At 37.0% G+C, this 17,253-nt stretch overlaps 2 pseudogenes; both read left to right on the top strand.

Moving 5' to 3' along the window:
- The first annotated feature begins 236 nt into the window (after nt 1–236).
- Nucleotides 237–1,177, top strand: LOC129627831 (olfactory receptor 52J3-like; annotated as a pseudogene).
- An 8,784-nt stretch (nt 1,178–9,961) lies between these two features.
- LOC129628232 (olfactory receptor 52E2-like) lies at nt 9,962–11,130 on the top strand (annotated as a pseudogene).
- Nucleotides 11,131–17,253: the final 6,123 nt, after the last annotated feature.

Below are 17,253 nucleotides of genomic sequence, written 5' to 3'. Positions count from 1 at the left end.
AATAAAGCAGAAATAGATGTTTTTCTGGAACTCTCTTGCTTTTTCCATGATCCAGCAGATGTTGGCAATTTGATCTCTGGTTCCTCTGCCTTTTCTAATCCTTCTAAAGCAAAAATTTTTATTTCATATTATTGAAGTGCTAAGTTAATCTTTTTTTAATAGCCAATTCTTACTGAAATTTCTTTTTCTTCTTCCTCCTTCTAGTAATGACTTTTCCTACTCTGTGATTTAGAAGGATGTTTTGTCAGAATAGGAGCATTCTTCACCCAATCACATTTTCCTCATCAGAATCCCAGGTCTGGAAGAGGTCTATGACTGGATCTTCCTGCCTTTCTGCTCTGTTTACCTTGTGGCTTTACTGGGCAATGTCACAATTCTGCTGGTCATCAATATGGACCAGACTCTCTGGGAGCCCATGTTCTGCTTTCTGGCCATCCTTTCAACAAGTGATTTGGCCCTTTCGACATACTTCAGTACTCTGTATGCTGGGTGTCTTCTGAAATTATCTTCTTCATGAGATTAATTTTGGAGATTGTGTGTCCCAGATGTTTTGATCCATGCTTTCACTGGCATGAAGGCTGAGGTCCTGGTGGCCATGGCATTTGACCATTGTGTGGTAATCTGTGCTCCACTCCACTACATGACCATCTTGACAGCCTGTGTGTTGCTGGGCATGAGTTTGTACACTTTAATTTGTCCAGTTCTGCTTACACTTACTTCCTATGATCTATCTCATCTACCGCCTACCCTTTTACCAGGCTCATGTAATAATACTTCATTCCTACACATGGGAATTGCAAAACTGTCCTGTGGAAACATTTATGTCAATGGTAATTATGGGCTCTTTGTGGTCTCTCTTTGTGGTCTCCTGCACCTCGTCCTTGTTGGCATCTCCTATATTTGCATTCTCCGTGCTGTTTTCCATCTGCCATCCCAAGACGCAAGGCTAAATGCCCTAAGCACATGTGGCTCCCATGTTGCTGTCCTCTGTGTTTTCTATCTTCCCTCAGTCTTCTCCTTCATCACCCACCAATTTGGGCAAAACATACCCTGCTATATTCACATTCTTGTTGCCAACCTCTATTTGGTTATCCCACCCTCACTCGACCCCAATATTTATGGTGTGAGGACCAAACAGATATGAGAATGAGTGCTCCATGCCTTTATTAAAATATAAGGGCTATTACTATGTTCATTAAAAAGCATTTTGATCCAGAAAGAAAACCTGTGTGTGATCTTTCCAGAAAGATGGTGTGTCTAAATTTAGTGCTATCAAATTCCATGCTGGGGATTTGATTCTGGCTCATTAATGATTCTATATTTTGAATAATCTTTAAAATATTTCAAGTTCAAGTACTGATTCCTATTGTGGAAGTAAGGACTGTTTGCATGATTTCACTTTGAATGTAGATAATATGTGCAAGGACCTCTCCTAGCATAATGTTTCTTAATACTGTTTCACCCCCCAATTTTCCCTCTCAGCCTAACAAAAGAAAGACAAGGAAACATATAACAAGAAACTTTGTTACCATAACAAGGTTTTAAATATATTATTGATATTATTTATCTTAAATGCTAATTTTAATCAAACATATGAGGTATTTAAGTTGAAATAACCTACTCAGAGACAATGTGACTACCAGAGGCTTTTTTGTCTTTCTTAGAGTCCAAATTTATCACTTTAAATTCAATAATTTCTGGGGAATGGAATTGTGATTTTTAATTCATGTAAATGGTAGCACTGTGTATGACCTCACAGACAGTTTTTTCACTTATTATTAAACTTAGAGATATATCTATGCTAATACAAATAAGACATAGTTATTTCCTTTAAAACTTAGTAGAATCTTTCATTTGCATTTTATTTTTCCTCATCTTTTGATCACATGAGTAGTACTTTAGTTATTTTTAATTTAGAATCAATGTGACATCTTTATGAATTATTTTTGTGCATATTTGAAAATTTTCTAAAGTTTCTATATTTGGAATTGTTAGAGAGTAGGCTAAAGACTAAAAAGTATTGCTTTCTTGGATTGTATTTCTTATTTATTGTAATTTCCTTCCCACCTCACCAATTTTTCTGCCTAGCTTCTTAAAAGTCTCATTGCATGAGTTGAGTGCACTTGATATTAACACTTTCCTATATTAAAAAAAAACCACTTTCCTATAAACCCTTTTCATTTTACTACTTTATTTTTACATTGAATGTCATTGCTGCTGCTGCTGCTAAGTTGCTTCAGTCGTGTCCAACTCTGTGCGACCCCATAGACGGAAGGCCACCAGGCTCCGCCGTCACTGGGATTCTCCAGGCAAGAATACTGGAGCGGGTTGCCATTTCCTTCTCCAATGCCTGAAAGTGAAAAGTGAAAGTGAAGTCGCTCAGTCCCCTCTGACTCTTAGCGACCCCATGGACTGCAGCCTATCAGGTTCCTCTGTCCATGGGATTTTCCAGGCAAGAGTACTGGAGTGGGTTGCCACTGTCCTCTCCAAATGTAGTCATTACCAATTATATTACCTATGCATAACTTTCAATCACTTTCAAATTTAGGGCTCTGCATAGCTTTATTATATACCATCATCCCAAAATCTATTTTATTATTTGGATTTGTCCATGTGTGTTTATGTGTATGTATTAATTTTTACATTTTCTTCTAGTCTAACTGCAATTTGTTTTGGTGTAAAACGCAGGCAAGAAAATTAAACACTCTCTTTTTCTATTCCTAACTTGTTTTATAACACAATTGAGTTAATAAAATTACACAATTGAATTGTACTTAATCTTTCTTCATATTGAATTTCAATTTATACAAGAATATGATTTTCATTAATAGAATAGGCTTGTCTACCTGTTCTTTACTCAATATCACAATGTTTTAATCACTACAGATTTGTAATATATTTGAATAAATTTCAGAGCTGATTATCCTTCTATAATTATCTTGCCCTCCTTTTGTTCTTTATTATAATTTTTACAAAAAGTGTTGTCACTTTGCCATAGTTTACAATATCCTCATGGAATTTTGAGTTAACTTATTCTTGGATTCACTTACACAATATATTCATTTCTTAAAATATCAACTAATAATTAAGTATTCTCCACACGTAGATAAGCACAGATGATAAGATGTTCCATGGTAATTTTGTACTGTGTCTGCTTAGCTAAGCTAACATTCTATTTCTCAGACTCCTCTCCCCTACTAGTTTTCAGTTTAGAGTTGGTTACATAAGAAATGCAGAAGCTGTGGGCACAAATGTGAAACGGTAGTCATTTTTTGTTCTACAGTTCTACACTTTACGGGCAATGACAGGTAAACAGTGATACTGCTGATGCTGCTGCTGCTAAGTCACTTCAGTCGTGTCTGACTCTGTGCGACCCCAGAGACGGCAGCCCACCAGGCTTCCCTGTCCCTGGGATTCTCCAGGCAAGAACACTGGAGTGGGTTGCCATTTCCTTCTCCAATGAAAGTGAAAAGTGAAAGTGAAGTCACTCAGTCATGTCCTAGAGGGTTCTAATTTCTCCTCACTTCCCCCAGCTCCACGTCCAGCTCTCCATTCTACCAACCCTGCTGACAAAGTTATTTCAAGTTCACCACTAGATACTTTACTGCAAGTACACAGGTGCAGTAGCCACAGGTTATAAGCCATTTTCCATAAATTTCTATATCTTCTTCCTTTATGATTCCATCCCAGAAGCTGACTGTACCTAGCTTTCTGCAGAAAGCAACTCATTCATGTATACCTAATATGTTTAACAAATTTGCTTTCAAAACTTTTCTAGTTCCTTCTACACTTGTATCAATTCCTGTGATAAATTCTTTACTTCTTATATTCATAGTAGTTCTGAATCCTAACTGACATAAGTATATATGCATGCATGTATGTGTGTGTATATGTGTGTGTGTGTATACCAAGAGTAGCTTCTGGGTAAAAAGTTCTTAAGAATGCAAATTTAGGATTAGTTCCTTATTCAATTAAAGTCATTAAGATCCCTGTTGGTAATGAGGACACTAGTGGTATAGGGGATGCAGCGACAAAATTGTTGTGTATATTATCCCTCTAGACTTCCTTAACCAAGTGCTTAAAAAAGGCAAGGCTCTCAATGTCCAAGTATTTCTGCCAAAGATTTTGATAAGAATAAAGACAATATAGATTTGGCTTTTTGTGAAAAAATAAGCTGGAGAACCTGAATAAAGGAAATAATGAGCTCAGGGTTTTATTTTATTTATTTATTTATTTTTTAGCTCAGGGTTTTAAATATCCAGCCCAAGGTCCAGGTAAGAAAATGGAAATCATTTTTGACTATCAAATGGCAACCCACTCCAGTGTTCTTGTCTGGAGAATCCCAGGGACGGTGGAGCCTGGTGGGCTACCATCTATGGGGTCACACAGAGTTGGATACGACTGAAGTGACTTAGCAGCAAAGAAATATACATCTCTCACTAGTCCATTTATTGGGAAGAAGTAGCATTCTAAGAATTGAAATGACATTATAGGAGTATACTCCAGTGAAGTAAATCCTGAGTTCTGCCAAACCTCTCACGATTTGAAGCAGCTCTTCTTCTCTTGTTTGAAGTTTATTGTCTCCCCTTGTCCAAAGAAAATGTGATACTCTCCCCTGACATAGATAAATTAAAGTATATTGCTTATCTATCCCATAAGCTATTCCCATCATTCCTTACTATCTCTAGAACTATGCTCTCTAATACAAATAAACTGTGGGTCACCTATTACTTCAAGTTTTGTAATCATCACTTTACAAAAGCTAAAGCAAATGAAATTAATTTGGTAGACTATTTAATAAAACATAATATGCAAACATTATTTAAATATAAATTCAACATAAAATATCAATTAAATACTTTACATCCTTTAAATATTCCAAGCAAATCTTAATTCAGTACTTTACATTTAAAACACAGATTGTTTCATTCACTAAATTTTCTTTTTTTTTTTTTTTAACTTTAGGCTTTTATTTTTATTTTTTTTAATTTAATTTAATTTAATTTAATTTTTTTTTAAATTTTATTTTATTTTTAAACTTTACATAATTGTATTAGTTTTGCCAAATATCAAAATGAATCCACCACAGGTATACATGTGTTCCCCATCCTGGGCCCTCCTCCCTCCTCCCTCCCCATTCCATCCCTCTGGGTCATCCCAGTGCACCAGCCCCAAGCATCCAGTATCGTGCATTGAACCTGGACTGGCAACTCATTTCATACATGATATTGTACATATTTCAATGCCATTCTCCCAAATCTTCCCACCCTCTCCCTCTCCCACAGAGTCCAAAAGACTGTTCTATACATCAGTGTCTCTTTTGCTGTCTCGTACACAGGGTTATTGTTACCATCTTTCTAAATTCCATATATATGCGTTAGTATGCATTCACTAAATTTTCAATGACTAAAATAAAATGCAGCCTTAGAAAAACAAAACAAAACATAGTGTTGAACTGAAATTTTTTTATACTGCTTCAGACTTTAAATTAAAATGAATAAATATTAAAATTAAGTTCTTCTGTTGCATTTGCCAGATTTCAGATGTTCAGTAGTCATGTATGGCTGGTGTCTAACATAATTCTAGACCTATAACTGGAATCAAATGGCAGCAGACTTTAGGGAATAAAATCTACTAACCAAAAGAATTGAAAGATTTTGTCACTTTGTACAGATAGAAACTGGGGAACATATGCCTTAGAATTTAGAATGAATTCTAAGACTATTCGATTTGAGTAGAAGGAAAATGACATTTCAAGAGACTGAATTTTAAAATGGGGATGTTAAAATGAGATTCTAGATTCGATGCTTCCAGGAGTGGCTCTAAGACTTTATTTGGTTGGTTGACTAAAACCTGGACTCAATGATGGCCTGCAGCAAATGTAACTGAAATGCCAGTATTTCCTTGGAGAAGCTGCAAAAAGAGTTTCCAATGATTTCAGGGAGCACAGAAATTTCAAGTGGATTTATCATGTAATTTCTACTCAACCAGCCCCCATCTCTATTCTCAGAGGGCCTAGGAAACCTTCTTTTCACTATGGTTGCGATAAATAATATTCATGAAGAGAACCCAGGAAACCAGGAAAATATCCCTTTTGACTAATTTCTGTAAGCCAGGAAAGATATCATACATTTTTGCTGCAAAACTACTTTCTGAATTCAATCTTGAGACAATTCTAAAACATAAAGCCCATTGAACTGGAAGCTGTATTTCTTTGAGGAAAAATTCTGTTAAATCACTAAATACATACTGGTCTTCTTGAAAGGGACATGGGATCATTTATCATGAAGACTGTGGATTGGAAAGGGGACCAGCTAGAGTCTTGGTGAGGCCAGGGGAGGAGTGGACTGGACACTGGTCCTGAACTGATACTAATATCTGGAGAAGCAAAATGCCACTGTGGTTCACTATTCAGAGTAGGGACACATGAAGGTCTGGGAATTAATGGAGTTTTGACTGGTGCCCATCTCATAATGAACCACAGGTTCTTGGAACCTATCATAGAAAACAATAGCACATTCACAGATGCTGTGTGTTAGTCACTCAGTAATGTCTGACTCTTTGGAACCCCATGGACTTCAGTTCACCAGACTCCTCTGTCCATGGGATTGCCTAAGCAAGAATACTGGAGTGGGTTGCCATTTCCTTCTCCAGTGGATCTTCTCGACCTAGGGATCAAACCAGGTCTCCTGCATTGCAGGTGGCTTCTTTACTGTCTTGAGCCACAAGGGGAGTCTCTATATTCATACATAAATTGCAGACATTAGTTCTACAATTAAGAAATTAAAATGTTTACTCCTGCAACATCTCCATTGCACTTGTTTCTCAACTATACGAAAGACAGACTGATCTTGGGTAGAATCCATGGTGCTTGGGTTCAATCACATTATTATGCTTTCTTTGAGGAGGTTAAGAGTTCTCATGATTCCAGGAAAGGCATATAGTTGGTTCACTTAGGTTCAGGTGCATATCACTGATTTTGAATAACTGGTATCCTAATCCCCAGAAAAGGGCAGAAATATCTAATGGATTTTTCTACTTAGCGTAGGACCTGGCTTAAAACAGGGACTTCTAGACCCTTCAGTCTTTAATGAATGTCGCTCAAGGCAGTTTCATTTAGAGGCTTTCCTTTGGGGAGAATCATATTAAGGATAAAAATTTCATTCTCTATTTGAGCATACATGAAAATGTAGAGATGAAGATAGACTCAGAAGCACTTAATGTGCACAGTTTGGTCAGTCTATCACACCTTTCCCCAACCCACAGACAGAATGACAGACAAAGGGGAAGAAAGGAGAAAAGACAGAAGTGCCACAAAAGGGGGAGAGCAGTGGGGCTGAGATTTGAGTTCATGAGATGATGTTCAATATTTACATATAATAGAAAAAATATCACTTTATAACTAACCCCTGTTTGCATTTTCATCTTTTTAATCATTATAAGGTCAGATGTCTCAACCTAGGTAGATTTTTCATTGATTCATATCAGAATGAAGTACAAAAAGAGAAAAAAATCCTAGATGTGTCTTCTCATATCTCAGTGCTAAAGTGGTTATAATTGAGCCCTTGTGGCTCAGCAGATAAAGAACCTGCCTTCAATGCAGGATACCTGGGTTTGATCCCTGGGTTGGGAAAATCCCCTGGAGAAGAAAAAGGCTACCCACTCCAGTATTCTGGCCTGGAGAATTCTGTGGACTGTGTAGTCCATGGGGTTGCAGAGTCAGACACGACTGAGTGACTTTCACTCACTCACTCGTGTGTGTATATACATATATATATATATATACATACACACACACACACACACACACGTATATATATATATATATAGCAACAGTAGAAATAGAGAAATAGTCTGTGCATTTCTTTCTGATCACAGCTATGTGCCAGGCAAATGAAGGATCAACCCCATAGTCAAAGAGTATTGTGCTATATAAACAGTTCCCAGCATGTATGGATACTAGAGGAGAAAAACAACAAACAAAAATTATGTCTCCAAAAGTCATAAGGTTTTGCTAATGCATTTCCCTGTACACTCTTGGCTTTTGACATTACTGGGGTCCAGAGTTTTCATGTTCTAGTTCCTTGGAGGGGCATGCATTGTATATCAGAAAACTAATGATTTCCTGAAATCATAAAGAATTCCCCACATGAGTTAAAATTCCTGAGACAGGCAGTAAACCTTGGGTCTACTTCATAATTATCTCCGCCACTCAAAACTTAAGACTCTTTCAGGAAACTAAATATTTAAGGTGTATCTTTCATTTTATCAAAGAAGTCTTATAGAGTACTTATATTTTATTACTTATTTAAACAACAGAATACAAAAATCTCAATTAAAATAATTTCTAAATTGCACTTTAAGCTCACCATTCAAAAAAATTCCTTAAAATATGTATTTAAAATTCACTTAACCGATATGCCAGGCTCAGTACTATATCTCTTCCTGTCTCTCTAAATTTATAAGACATTTACTTCTTTTTTTCTATTTACCTAAATCTACTTCTGAATCTTTCTGAATTACTTTTATCTTACCTTTAAAAAAATTATTGTAAACCACTCAAGACCATATCTATGAGAGATGAGAAATTCACTTTTGCTGTCGTTTATTATTCCCCAGAATTTAGACTAATACAGATTCTCCTTAAACACCAGAAAAAATATTCCTTAACAATAATTTGTGTAAAAACTACTTGTATTTATTTTGCCATTTGCAAAAGTAAGTAAACTTTTACCACAGCATATATGTGTTTGTCTGTGAGTGCATATAGTTGACACTTGAACAACATGGGTTTCAACAGGGTCACTATACCACCTGTGGTTAATTGAATTCACAGGTGCAGAACCAAAGATACATATGGTTGACTACAGAGTGATATGTGAATTTTGACTGCATGGGAGTCAGTGCCCCTAACATATGCATTGTTCAAGGGTCAAATATAGGTAGCTGTGTATACATACATACCAATCTACATAGAGAGAGAGAGTTATATAATTATATATATATATATATATACACAGTTATGTATTTCATATATATATATATAGTATATATACAAATCTTCAGCTAGCCATAGCTCTCGATAAACCCATCATAAGTCAAAAATGCATTTAATACATCTAACCTACCAAACATCATAGTTGGGCCTAGCCTACCTTAAACCAACTCAGCACACAGTTACATTAGCCTACAGTTGGACAAAATCATCTAAGACAAAGTGTTTTTTGTAACAACATGTTGAATATCTTATGTAATTTATTGAATACTATACTGAAAGTGAAAAACAGAATGGTTGTGTGGGTACAGGATAGTTTTAAACACATAAGTTGCTTCTATTTATATATATACACACATATTGAGAGAGAAAATTGGAAGATCTCACTGTTTACAACATCATATAACTTCTGCATAAATATCTATTCAGTTATAAAGAAGATATTTGAGATTAAATAAGGAGTTATTTGATAAGAAACAATGTTTGGTTGCCACTCCTGTAACTTTTTCTGCCCAACAATGATTGCATTTTTAGTCCTCCAGCCTCCTTTCTTAGCTCTCCATGTTCTTGGCAGAAAGCACACATTTTAAAGCCATGGGGCATAATCAATGATGTGTCACAAAGAAGAAATTCTAGTAGAATTATTCTCAAGATTATTCAATATCCTACTTTTCAGTCTCGTCTTCCTTCCTCCCTCTCTTGTTTCTATGAAACAAAGATTTAGAGTAATAAAATTCAGTTTTCTTTAAACTCCGGTTATAAGTTTTCTTAAAGTAGAAGATTTCAATCAATCTGGTAAAACAACAACAACAACAAAAAGTTTACTGAAGAGTTTTTTTTTATAATGGGATAAACAGATAATTGCTTCTTTCCAGTACTGGTAAACATCATGGTAACAGACTGGGACCTCACAACATGGATCAGCACACATTTGCAATGAACGCATTATATGAAATCACAAGCAAGATGCCTCTTTCCAATGGCACCGAGTTTCACCCCTCCTCCTTCCTGTTGCTGGGAATCCCAGGACTGACAAACATTCACATCTGGATTGGCTTTCCTTTTTATGCTGTGTATATGATCACACTCATAGGCAACTTCACCATCCTGTTTGTCATTCAGACTGAGCACAGCATTCACCAGCCTATGTTCTGCTTCCTGGCTATTCTGGCTACCATTGACTTGGGGCTGTCCACAGCCACCATCCCTAAGATGCTGGGCATATTCTGGTTCAGGGGCAGGGAGATAATTTTTTATGTCTACCTCACTCAAATGTTTTTCATTCACATCTTTACTGACATGGAGTCCTTCTTGCCATGACTTATGGCCGTTATGTAGCTATTTGTAACCTTCTTCGTTACACCATTTCTGACTGGGCTTCCCTGGTGGCTCAGTCAGTAAAGCGTCTGCCTATAATGCGGGAGATCTGAGTTCAATCCCTGGGTTGGGAAGATCCCCTGGAGAAGGAAATGGCAACCCACTCCAGTACTCTTGCCTGGAAAATTCCATGGATGGAGGAGACTGGTAGACTCTGGTCCATGGGGTTGCAAAGAGTCGGACACGACCTTCACTTGTTCACTTATTCAATACAGCACAATCCTTACTAACAAGAGAGTATCTCTTATTGGTTTGGGGGGTGATAGGGAGATCAGTCCTCTGTGTATTTCCGTTTGTATTCTTCATCTTGCAACTGCCCTTTTGTGGACACCAAGTCATCCCCCACATGTACTGTGAGCACATGGGTCTTGTTCATCTGGCCTGTGCAAGGATCAGGGTCAACATCATATATGTTCTGGGGACCATTGCTCTCCCAAATCTCTATGGGATTTGACATAATGGCCATTGCTGTCTCCTATGTTCAAATTCTTCATGCTGTTTTCCATCTCTCCTCCTGTGAGGTCAGACTCAAGTCTCTCAGCACCTGTGGCTCCCATGTATGCGTAAGTCTAACCTTTTATACCCCAACCCTCTTCTCTTTTATGACACATTGGTTCAGCTGAAATGTTCCCTGCTACATCCATATTCTTCTGGCCAATCTCTATGTGGTTATTCCACCAATGCTTAACCCTGTCATCTATGGAGTTAGGACCAAGCAGATTCATGAAAGAGTGCTGAGAATATTCATCCCAAAATAAATAGCAAATGAATACCTCCAGTTTTGGTCCAAAAGATTAAATGTTAACATGTATACATCTGAGAAATGAAGAGAGGCCTTGAAAATGGCAAATAGGTGCAGCCATGATTACTTACTGGAAAGGATGTCTTTCAAATGTGGATCTCATCTATTTAGGGAGTGAGAGAATAACCTTTGAATTCTAAATAGTGTGAGTGAGTGAACATTCTATATGATTATTGGAAGATGGACAAGAGAGATATGTTCATGATTTCCAAGATATATGTCATGTCTTTTGTGACTAGGTCAAATAACAGAAGATATTTTTCAATTTTCACTATGGGTACCAGGTATTCCTTTTCCTCTCCTCTTCCTTTTTCTCTTGACCTCTTTTTTTTTTCCCTAGAAAAAGTTATTTTAATTTCAGTATTCAAGTGAGTTTTACAACCTCTTGAAAAAATAAATTTTCTTTTAAATTACATATGGGGTTGTCATCCTAATCACTTTAGTATTTGGATCTTCTAAAATTCTTAACCCAGCCCTGAATACAAAGACTCTAAGAACAAAGGGTTAAGGAATCAAAGATGAAAGCTAGTATACTCACAACTATTTATACCCCAAAAGTTTTGACATTCTGCAAGAGCATGCCGTTTCCCAAACACTAACTTAACTACAAGGTTATGATTATTAGCTGGGATTTGAAGCTCAATAATGATACTGCCAGTTAATGTGAAACTCAATCATGAAGACTTGAAATTTTTGTTTTATGAAAACAGAGAATTAAAATTCTTTTATGCCATAAATGTGCATTTAGAGTCCATGAACTATGCTCTGCTTTTATTTAGGGATAGAATATTTTCCTGTCAGACCCCATTCTTCCCATTTCTTGGTAGAAGCATGGTATGGAGTGCATCTCTTGGCTTCCTGCTAGTGCATAGGACACTATTGCACAACCCACTCGCAGTGCCTACCAGCCCTGCTGTAGGACATGATTTCTCCTGGTGCTGTTCTTCACTTCATATCCTGTACTTGATGGGAGTATGTGACATGCTGCTCCGACATTATTCAGTTAGTGTTTGTCTTTATACTGGTGCCCTTGCTTACTGCATATGTCGCTTACAGCAGCAGTTTAAGGGGCTCGGCAGAGCTGGAGAAACCATGCATTCAGGAGGCATGTGCAGTTGATAACAGACCAGTTTGCATGCCTTATGAAGGTAGTCAGGAGACAGCTCTGTAGGCTTGCTTCTCCATATTATGATACCATGAGCTAATGAAAGAACAAGTTTTAGGGGGTCTTAGTGTGCTAATGGGATTCCCAGGTGGCTAAGTTCATAAAGAAACTGCCTACCATGCAGGAGACATCAGAGATATAGGTTCAATTCCTGGGTTGGAAAGATCCCCTGAAGGAGGGCATAGAGACCCACTCCAGTAATCTTGCCTGGAGAATCCCATGGACAGAGGAGCCTGGTGGGCTACAGTCCATAAGTCACAAAGAGCTGGACATGACTAAAGTGACTGAGCAAAAATACTGCTCATCCTTGGGTCAACTGACCTTGCAATTTCTTTTTAAACTAGTTGCCCTAATAATCATATGGTAAGTAGGTTTGATCACTCATCTTTCTGAGGTCAGGTACTTGATTTAAACACAGAGTCACATATTTCTGAAGTCTTTCAGCATCATGATGATTGGGACATAAATTCTGGGTTGAGAAGTTTGAAAAAAACCTTTATACATCATTTTCACTTCCTGGTTCTTTTTATGAAACTAAAATTTCTGATTGGAAAAGCAAAATTTTTTCTAGGTATAAGGATGAAATTTTAAGAGGTGTTTTGAATTAATTGTGGAAGCTATAAACAATTTCATTGTCCCCAATGTCAGAATTTGAAAAAAAAACAGATTTTGCTTTACTTCAGTCTAGCTCACTATTTATTCTCTTTCTTCTTTTCTTTCTCCTCTTCCTTCTTCTGATGCTCATCTTTACTCTTTTCCTCTATCCTCCAAATTTCTGTCAGTCAGTTCAGTTCAGTCACTGAGTCTTGTCCAACTCTTTGTGACCCCATGGACTGCAGCACACCAGGCTTCCCTGTCCATCACCAACTCCCCGGGCTTGCTCAAACTCATGTCCATTGAGTCGGTGATGCCATCCAACCATCTCATCCTCTGTTGTCTCCTTCTCTCTTGCCTTCAATCTTTCCCAGCATCAGGATCTCTTTCAATGAGTCAGTTCTTCACATCAGGTGGCCAAAGTATTGGAATTTCAGCTTCAACATCAGTCCTTCCAAAGAATATTCAGGACTGATTTCTTTTAGTATTGATTGGTTTGATCTCCTCCCTGTACAAGGGACTGTCAAGAGTCTCTGCCAACAACACAGTTCAAAAGAATTGAACACAGTTCAATTCTTCGGTGCCCAGTCTTCTTTATGGTCCAACTCTCACATCCATACATGACTACTGGAAAAACAACAGCTTTTACTAGATGGACCTTTGTTGGCAGAATAATGTCTCTGCTTTTTAATATGCTGTCTAGGTTGGTCATAGTTTTTCTTCCAAGGAGCAAGTGTCTTACTTTCATAACTCCAGTCACCATCTGCAGTGATTTTAGAGCCCCCCAAAATAAAGTCTGTCACTGTTTCTAGTGTTTCCCTATCTATTTGCCATGCAGTACTGGGACCAGATGCCATAATTTTAGTTTTTTGAATGCTGAGGCAATGGCAAACCACTTCTTGCCTTGAGAACGCCATGAAGAGTGTGAAAAATTTCTTCAGCCTTTTTCAATATGTCTTACTATAGTTCTCTCTCTCTGCCTTACCCACCTCTTCCTAGCCTAATTTAGTTCTCCATTTCATTTGCACTCAAAGTACAAACAACTTTTTTCTTATTGGTTTTAATGAGTAGTTGACTAATTGGGTTAGTAGAGTAATTAGACATAGGAAGTATAAGTAAAGGAAAGCATTCAAGTAAATGGAAAATTCACTTCTATAAATACTAGAAATTCTGTATGTTTAAAATTAAATACATATCCATCTCATTAAAATATTTCTTATACAATTTATCTCATTTCACATGCTAGCAAAGTAATGCTGAAAATTCTTCAAGCCAGGCTTCAACAGTACCGGAACTGAGAACTTGGAGATGTTGAAGCTAGATTTAGAAAAGGCAGAGGAATCAGAGATCAAATTGCCAACATCCACTGGATCACAGAAAAAGCAAAAGAATTCCAGAAAAACACCTATTTCTGCTTCATTGACTACACTAAAGTCTTTGATTATGTAGATCACAACAAACTGTGGAAAATTCTTAAAGAGATGGGAATACCAGACCACCTTACCTGCCTCCAGAGAAACCTGTGTGCAGGTCAAGAAATAACAGTTAGAACTAGACATGGAACAATGAACTAGTTTAAAATTGGTGAAGGAGTTCATCAAGCCTGTCTATTGTCATCCTGCTTATTTAACCTATATGCAGAGTACATCATGTGAAATGCCAGGCTGGATGAAGCTCAAGCTGGAATCAAGATTGCTGGGAGAAGTATCAACAACCTCAGATATCAACACCACCCTAATGGCAGAAAGTGAAAGAGGAAAAACAGAGCCTCTTGATGAAGGTGAAAGACGCTTAAAGTTGGCTTAAAACTCAACATTCAGAAAAATGAAGATCATGGCACCCACTCCCATTATTTCTTGGCAAATAGAAGGGGAAACAATGGAAATAGTAAGAGACTTGATTTTCCTGGGCTCCAAAATCACTTAGGATGGTGACTGCAACCATGAAATGAAGACACTTGCTCCTTAGAAGAAAAGCTATGATTAATCTGGATAGATAGCATATTAAAAAGCAGAGACATCACTTAGCTGACAAAGGTTCATATAATCAAAGCTATGGTTTTTTCAACAATCATGTACAGATGTGAGAATTGGAACATAAAGAAAAAGCCTAGGCACCGAAGAATTGATGTTTCAAACTGTGGTGCTAGTGAAGACTCCCCTGGACTTCAAGAAGATCAAACCAGTCAATCCTAAAGGAATCATCCCTGAATATTCATTGGAAGAACTAATGTTGAAGCTGAAGCTCCAATGCTTTGGCTACCTGATGCAAAGAGCTGAATCATAGGAAAAGACCCTGATGCTGGGAAATATTGAGGGCAGGAGGAGAAGGGGCAACAGAGGATGAAGTGGTTGGATGGCATTAAAGACTTAATGGACATGAGTTTGAGCAAACTCCAGGAGACAGTGAAGGACAGGGACACCTGTAGTGCTGCAGCCCATGAGGTCACAAAGAGATGGACATGACTGAGCGACTGAACAACATCAATACAAATTGATGAATGTGCTAATTAACTTGACTTTGGTAAACATTCACAATGTGTACATATATAATATCATCACATGCATACATATTAAAATCGCATTGTATAAGCTAAATACAGACAATTTTTATTTGTCAAGCATACTTTCATAAAGCTGGATAGCCTGAGTTAATTTAGAATTTGATATCCTCCAGATAGCCTTAAAAATAAAGTGGGGTAAAATTATTTTTAGCAAAGAAAAACAAAAACTCACCACCAACAGAACTGCATAAAGGAAATAAGACCTAAGTTTATGTAAGAAGGAACAAATACCAGTAGAAACAGTAGATATTGGGAACATTTAAATGGAAATTTACTGTCCTACATACTTATATGTATATGAGTTTTAAATTTTATAAGAAGTAACTTAAACCAACAATAGTATATGTCAGAAAGCACATACATGGACTAATTTTTTCTAAAATCATTTACTAAACAGAAAGTGATAAGATTGTTCATTTATATTAAGATTTGATAAGTTGTTTGGGCATTTGTAGGGCAATGGCTAAAGTAATTTTAAAGTTATTTATAAAATAAATGCAAATGAGACTTACGATAGTAATAAACATAATTCAGAGAGCAAAAGTTTTGTTGTGAAAGATTTATAGTTCAGGTTGAAGTAATAATGGCAAACATAAGATAATAATTTAACAAAACAAACAGCTGTAATTGTGTCAAATGTGCTTGAAATAGTAGCATACTTAAGATACTAAAATTGCCAGACTGGTTTAAATATAAATTGTTTCATATGTGAAAAATGAAACAATTATCAGGATATTAAAAGGCTGAAAGAAAAAGGATGACTAAATGAGTTTTTATGACTAATTTTAAACTCTGCAAGTTCCACAGTCATAGAAAGTGACACAGTCACCATTTTATTCCCGGTAGTTATGAAAATAGACATGCAAAGTGATTATAATTATATTGAGAGAAGAAAGAAGCTCAGTAAAACACCAAATGACCCACCAAAAATGGATACATTAAAAACTTCTGACATAAACATATCAACCAGATATTGAGAAAAATAAAGAAAAATGATATAATCTACTTGATGCAACTACAAGGGACAAAGAATATGCAGCACTGAATGCTGATAAGTAGTCTGAAGAGCTGATGGAAATTAAATGCAATTCAGTTCAGTTTAGTTCAGTCACTCAGTCGTGTCCAATTCTTTGTGACTCCATGGACTATAGCACGCCAGGCTTCCCTGTCCATCACCAACTCCCGGAGCTTACTCAAACGCATGTTCATTGAGTCAGTGATGCCATCCAACCATCTTATCCTCTGTCATCTCCTTCTCCTCCTGCCCTCAATCTTCCCAGCATCAGGGTCTTTTCCAAAGTGTCAGTTCTTCACATCAGGTGGCCAAAATATTGGAGCTTCAGCTTCAGCATCAGTCCTTCCAGTGAATATTCAGGACTGATTTCCTTTAGCATTGACTGGTTTGATCTCCTCCCTGTACAAGGGACTTTCAAGAGTCCTCTCCAACACCACAGTTCAAAAGCATCAATTCTTCTGTGCTCAGCTTTCTTTATAGTCCAGCTCTCTCATCCATACATGATTCCTGGAAAAACCATAGCTTTGACTAGATGGACCTTCATAGGCAAAGTAACTTCTCTGCTTTTTAGTATGTTGTCTAGGTTGGTCATAGCTTTTCTTCCAAGAAACAAGCATCTTTTAATTTCATGGAAGTTAAATATTTACAAAAGAGACCCAATATAGATGCATATTTAGCATAATTTTTATGAAAAAAGTATTTTTCTACATTTCATGAAATTGCATATTTAGCCTCATAAGAG

Source organism: Bubalus kerabau, chromosome 15 (genome assembly GCF_029407905.1).
Source record: "Bubalus kerabau isolate K-KA32 ecotype Philippines breed swamp buffalo chromosome 15, PCC_UOA_SB_1v2, whole genome shotgun sequence".
NCBI lineage: Eukaryota > Metazoa > Chordata > Mammalia > Artiodactyla > Bovidae > Bubalus > Bubalus kerabau.
The sequence above is the reverse complement of the archived record's forward strand: the minus strand, read 5'-3'. Positions and strand labels throughout refer to the sequence as shown.